This window comes from Triticum urartu, chromosome 2, assembly GCF_003073215.2.
Source record: "Triticum urartu cultivar G1812 chromosome 2, Tu2.1, whole genome shotgun sequence".
In the NCBI taxonomy this organism is placed as follows: Eukaryota; Viridiplantae; Streptophyta; class Magnoliopsida; order Poales; family Poaceae; genus Triticum; species Triticum urartu.
Window position 1 is genome coordinate 321459715 of NC_053023.1, and position 6763 is coordinate 321466477.

The following is a 6763-nucleotide window of genomic DNA, read 5'->3' on the forward strand; positions in this document are numbered from 1 at the left end:
ACTTGTCGATGGGACAGCAAGGGTCAGGTGCATGTTTGTCCAAAATCTTCGGGCGAACAGCTTTTCACTTCTGCTATAAATACCCCTTCCCTTCCAGTAACCTCATTTACTCCGCTTGACTGCAACTTGCTACTTCTTGAGCTTGCGTTGGTTTTTTCCTTGAAGAGGAAAGGGTGATGCAACAAAGTAGAGATAAGTATTTCCCTCAGTTTGAGAACCAAGGCATCAATCTGTCGTGGGAAACCATGACCACCTATGGGGCCATCACCCCCTTGTGGTTCGGCAGGGGGGGTGAACACATTGCACAAAGAGCAGAGGGCGTAGCGCATCACGACAAAGATCACATGGGCATTTTCACCCAGGTTCAGGCCGCCGCGAGGCATCAAATCCTACTCCTGCTTTGGTGGATTGATGAGGGATTGTGGTGGAGACGTAGCGCTCTAGCCTAGCAAGGTTGCCTCAGGGTGAGAGCAGCTATGCACGTATGAGTGTACAATGGTCCGAATCCTTTCTTTGGTTGCCATGGCCCTCCTTTTATAGATCAAGGGGTCGCCACAATCGAAAATTAGTCATTGTGCACTATAGATAGAAAACAATGCTACCATACCTAACTCTGAAGACAGGGTAGAGCGCATTAAATGAGCCGCTTAGTGTCACATCGTGGCATGCCCGACAAGCCTTGCTGGTCCATTCTACCACCTTCTCATCTATCTGCTTGACACATCTCTGGACGGGTGTCATTTGGAGGTGATTTCCATAGGAAGTGGCTGCAACATGCCAAATAACAACCACTTAGTCACTTGGGGGCTCGACACCGCACCAATTGATGACTTGAGTCGCTGTGAGGTGGAGCGGTGGAGCCTTGGTGGGGTAGTTTTCTCTCGTCATGCCCGGTAGGCCCTGCCGGGATGGTTTTGGGACTTGTCTTCGGGGCAACCTCGACCTTGTTAGGTTTGCCTGCCCGGCAAGGGAGGTTTTTCCTTGGAGGCATCTAGATCCTCTAGCTTGACTTGGTCTTCTTGATCTACCCTCAGATTTCTCAAAGAGCTATCTATTCAACTTGGTCTTGTCTTGGATGATGCAAGCCTGCTCTTGTGCCTGTGTACAATCCGGGCAACACACCTAGAGTTTCTTGCACCAACAGGAGCCCCCGGGCCTGGCCCGAACGCATTGCCGAGCGTCGTCGGGGTAGGCCCTTTCAAGTACATAGGTGAGGATGCTGCGTTAGTTGTCGTTTGAGGTCTTCTTTGCTTCTTCATTAACTTGAGCTTGGATCAGTTTCCGGTTATGCTGCACGTCGTGTAATGCCAATTGCAGTGGGGCCATCTTTGTAATGGCACCGATGTGGTGTAATACCCTACTCCAGTGTGGTGTTGTGGATTGCCTCTTGGGCTGAGGAGGAACAGTTACAAGGTAAGAACAGCCTCCCGAGGAGAGGTGCTCTTGTGCTTGGTGAGCTTGTGTGTGGCCTTGGTGGAATGGAACCGGTCCAAGATGAGCTGTCTCCCTACGGTGGTGGCTAGTCCTATATATAGAGGCCCCGGGCCTGGCCCGAACGCATTGCCGAGCGTCATCGGGGTAGGCCCTTTCAAGTACATAGGTGAGGATGCTGCGTTAGTTGTCGTTTGAGGTCTTCTTTGCTTCTTCATTAACTTGAGCTTGGATCAGTTTCCGGTTTTGCTGCACGTCGTGTAATGCCAATTGCAGTGGGGCCATCTTTGTAATGGCCTATAAATGACTTTAATGCATGGGTGAGTAACTGCCAAATCACTCTTCCCACCACGCTCTTATCCTTCACCACGTATGCTCTCTTCTTCCACCCCCTGCATTCTAGTGTTGAATCTCTGCTATGGCGTGGGGAGGGCGCAACCGTGCCTTTGTTGGGATATGATCCTCTTCCTGTCTTCGCACAAAGCACACGTCCTGGAACGATGGCCGATGGTTTTCATGGATGGAAGGGGCCTCAGGAGGATGCGCGAGCGGTGAGGTGGTAGCGCCTGTCGGATTTCGGGTTCCAGCAAAACCCTTGAGGTTCGAACACTGGGGTGCGCACGAAGATCTCTCCTCACTCTAGCTCACGCCCTCACCGCAATCTCAAGGCTCAGGACGTCAAATTCGCAGAACAAAGGGACACAAGATTTATACTTGTTTGTGGCACCGATGTGGTGTAATACCCTACTCCAGTGTGGTGTTGTGGATTGCCTCTTGGGCTGAGGAGGAACAGTTACAAGGTAAGAACAGCCTCCCGAGGAGAGGTGCTCTTGTGCTTGGTGAGCTTGTGTGTGGCCTTGGTGGAATGGAACCGGTCCAAGATGAGCTGTCTCCCTACGGTGGTGGCTAGTCCTATATATAGAGGCCCAGGTCCTATTCCTAAATATTAGGCAGGAAGGGATCCCATGTAACGCCCCGGACACACCTGCTGGTGGTCGTTACTCCTGGCGGGATCTAGATCGCCCCCACCGTCAATACTACTATTTTCCGCGCACTTTGTCCTCACTCGTGTGCACCCGGGAGCAACTTCCCGGTCGGTCACCCATCCTGAAATTACTCCAAGCTGAGCACGCTTAACTTTGGAGTTCTGTCCAAATGGGCTTCCGGAAAAGAAGGAACTCCTTATTGATATGAGTAGTCTATCATCCCTAATAAGCCAGGCTATCACATACAAACCCAGTCAGAGGAACCGACGTCCTCCCGGGCCACAGGAACGTTCCCTCTTGGCACATACGTCTGTGCATCCAGTCCGGTACATGTGCCATGCCGTGTGCCACGACGAGTCACAAATGTCATGAACAACATGATCGGACATCTGTCCGCAAACATCCGTGTAACTGCAAGGGTCGGCTCTGATACCAACTTGTAACGCCCCGGACACACTTGCCGGTGGTCGTTACTCCTGGCGAGATCTAGACTGACCCCACATATCAATACTAGTCTTATCCGCGCACTTGTCCTCACTCGTGCGCACCCGGGAGCAACTTCCTGGTCGGTCACCCATCCTGAAATTACTCCAAGCTAAGCACGCTTAACTTTGGAGTTCTGTCCGAATCGGCTTCCAGAAAAGAAGGAACTCCTTATTGATATGAGTAGTCTATCATCCCTAATAAGCCAGGCTATCACATACACCCCCACTCAGAGGAACCGACGTCCTCGTCGAGCCATAGGAACGTTCCCTCGTGGCACATAATTCTGTGCATCTAGTCTGGTACATGTGCCATGTCGTGTGCCATGACGAGTCATAAATGTCATGAAGAACATGACCACACATATGTTCGCAAACATCCGTGTAACCGTGAGGGTCGACTCTGATACCAAATTGTAACGCCCCAGACACACCTGCCAGTGCTCGTTACTCCTGGCGGGATCTAGACTGACCCCATAGATCAATACTAGTCTTATCCGCGCACTAAGCATGCTTAACTTTGGAGTTCTGTCCGAATGGGCTTCCGGAAAAGAATGAACTCCTTATTGATATGAGTAGTCTATCATCCCTAATAAGCCAGGCTATCACATCCCACAATGGCCAATTTGAAGGGGGACAACTAGTACAACTAGTACGAGCTATCCTGATAAAAGATGGTCTTCACCTGCCAAAGACTCTGGTGGTGACGCCGTCCTAGGCTCCACGGTGACCTTTAGCACCAAAGAGGAAACGAGGACACTGCGCGCGCTGGCGCCCGCCTGGTGTCCGCTTGGCCGTGGTCGTCACGGCTTGCGTCACAAGGACCTCGCAAGGTGCCCCTTGCCTTGATCTCTCCGCCCCTCGTGAGCCAGCCTGGTGAGGCCGCCCCCGAGGAGGTCTTGCATCGTCCGCCTCGCGAGGCTCGGCTTCTCGCGAAGGTCTTGAGTGTTTGCTGGTGAAGATGGGCCGTACGGGGCCTCTGACGGAGCCACGCCGTGGGCCGCAGGCAGGCAAGTCTGGGGACCCCCATTACCAGGACGCCGACAGTAGCCCCGGGCCTAAGGCGTGCTCGGACTTGGCTTCGAGGCGAAGCCAAAGGGAAAGTGTGGTGCACCGCGGGCCCCAACAGCATGCAACCTCGGGTGTCGCATGGCGATTGACGAGACGTGGGAGGCCACGCTTCCCTAGGCAGCCTTGATCCACCTAGCTTGGTGGCCACCGTGACTTACACAATTATTCCCTCGTTGCTCGCGACGCGCTTCTCCAATTCTTCCGCCTTCCAAAACAACAACCTCCTCTCCCAACTCGACCTGAGCTCGGCCCTCCCCGTCGTCATGGCGCCAAGCCGAACGAAGAAGGAGAAGAAGAAGTCCAAGTCTTCAGCCGAGCCACCTCCGGGCATTGAACCAGCCGTTGGTCGGTCGTTGGTACTCAACCAGGAAGCCATGGACAAGGTCCGCCCTGCGCTCGCCACCGGCTTCGAGGAATGGGGGAAGACTGTGGCCTGGTTTGCATCCCGCGCCTCTGTTGATAGGACAGCAACCGAGGTCGAATTCTTCATTGACGCCCTGTGGGCTGGCCTGGTTCCTTCCTTTTCCACCTTCTTCAACGCCGTGCTTTCCCACTATCATATCCATATGTTGCGCCTAGATCCCCAATCCGTTTCCCTTCTTGCCGTTTTCACCTTCGTCTGCGAGGCCATGGTGGGCATTACTCCTTCGGTGGCCCTACTGCACCATTTCTTCTTGCTGCATCTGACCGATCCTCGACAATGCTCGGGATGCCTGAGCTTCCAGGCCATGGATGCAACGGCAGGATAGGGGATTGACTTTGAGCTCCCACCATCTACGAGCGGGTTTCGGACACGGTGGGTGTTTGTGGACGTCGGTGTGCTCAACCCCCTTCTCTCGCCCCCTTTGGCGCTCGCCGTTCCCAGCTCCGGCTGGGGCCATGAGAAGCTCGCGGACCCCTGCCTTGCCTTCGTCTGGCTCCGGTTGAAGAGGCTGAAAGATCTCAGCGTGACTGCGCCCATGGTGATGAAGGAGTTCCTCCGACGCCGCGTCACCTCACTCCAGCACCATTCTCGGCCGATGTGGGCCCTGTTCGGCAGCCAGGATCGCAGGAGGCTTCAGGAGTAAGGGCTTCCGCTCGATGCGCGAAGAACGGTGCTCGAGGTCCTGACGGACGACCCCTCGCCAGCCGATATGCCCAGGAGGGCTGTCTTCTGTACTGCTGCTCGAACAGGGTGGAGTTCGCGGGGTAGATGCCCCCCTTCGATGAATGTGGGATGCGTCCAGTCGGCCTTGAAGGGCCCCGCGAGAACCCTGTCTCCGTGGTTCCCCTCCCTGCCGTCAGCGCTGAACTTACCCCAAGAGTGGATGCCGGGGGGGCGAGCTCTGCTAGAGGCCGGAGGCACGGGTGCTGAGGCATAGGCACCGCTCGAGGCTCCCGAGGTGCCATCCCCGGGAGCCCGCGACTCTTGCCCTGGGGTGACAGCTGAGGGGGCGACACAATCCGCTGCTCCTGATGCCAAAGCCTCCGAGGTCTCAGCTGGTTATCATGAGGCGGAGCCAGTGGGCTCCTCTCAGCCCAGCAATCCCGAGGTCATCTCCTTAGGTGCCCCACCATCCGCACCCTGTGCTGGTGGCGGCGTCCAAGGCTTCGGCAAGCTCCGTATGGACTTTGATGCGCTCGGCAAGAGGAAAGGGTCTCCAAGTTGCAGAAGTGATGCCTTATGGCCGTTGAAGCAGAGGAAGTATATCGCCATAGACAAGTGAGTACCTTGTCTTTGCAATTTCTCAAGTGCTGCTTCTCCTCTTGACTGTGGCTCCTCAGGGTCCCTTCTTCTAAGGCGGCGAAGTCTCCAGGGAAGCAACCTTCTCCTGCCTCAAATTCCCCGCTGGCTTTGAGCGCCCCAAGCCAACGTGTCGCACCCGGCGCGAGGTCGGGCGGAGAGGCAAACATGCTAGCCTGGCTCCTGGAGCCCATGCCTTTGCCGTCTCTCCTTCATGGCCTCGCCTAGGATGCGGCAAGTGTGCCATGGGCTCTTCCTCTAGCTGTGGACAGCGGCTGGATGACCTTAATCCTGGCTTCTTCTTCGAGCAACGGGCCTCAACCCATCTGGGCTCCTGCCGAAGCCTAGTCGGCGTCCCGAGAGGCGCCAGCCCCCAGCCCCGTGCCGAAAGGGGGTGAGCCGCTTCGGACCCCGTCGGCTACCCCCACTGTAGGGGACGGACCCGGTTGCGCACTTAGGTTTGCGCACGATCGGAGTGCCGTCCGCCATGAGCTCTTTAAGGAGGCAATGGGCGCGATGAGCCGGCTCGGCGGAGAACTCGCGGACATCGACACTCGCCTTGAAGCCGAAGGCCTCCGGCTGGTGAGGAGTGGAATCAACTGAAGGTGGCTATCAACCTTAGGCGCCTCCAGCGCGAGCATGCTAATGCGAAGGCTGAGGCATCTCTGACAGCCTTGAGAGAGGCTAGCGCCCGGGCCTTGGAGGAGGCCAGGGAGGCGGACAATCGCCGCGTGGCCGCCGAGGAGCATTGGCGGGAGCTCCAGGCCTTGAATGCCTCCCTGGAGCAGCAGGTTGAGGCGCTTAGAGTTGTCCTGGCATTGATGAAGGGTGCTCCGTCTGACGAGGAGGAGATCTTGAGGTGCGAGGAAGCATTGTTGCTGGAGGCCACGGAGCGCAACCATGAGCTTGAGCGGTTGGAGACAAGGGAGCGCCAAGTCGCCCAAGCAGAGGATGCAGTCGGCATGCATGAGGCCAGGTCCTAGGAGGAGGTCGACCACAGGGTGGTCGAGGCTCGCACGGATCTTGCTAGCAGGTACGACCTGAAGCTAAAGCTCGTGGAAGCCGAAGGT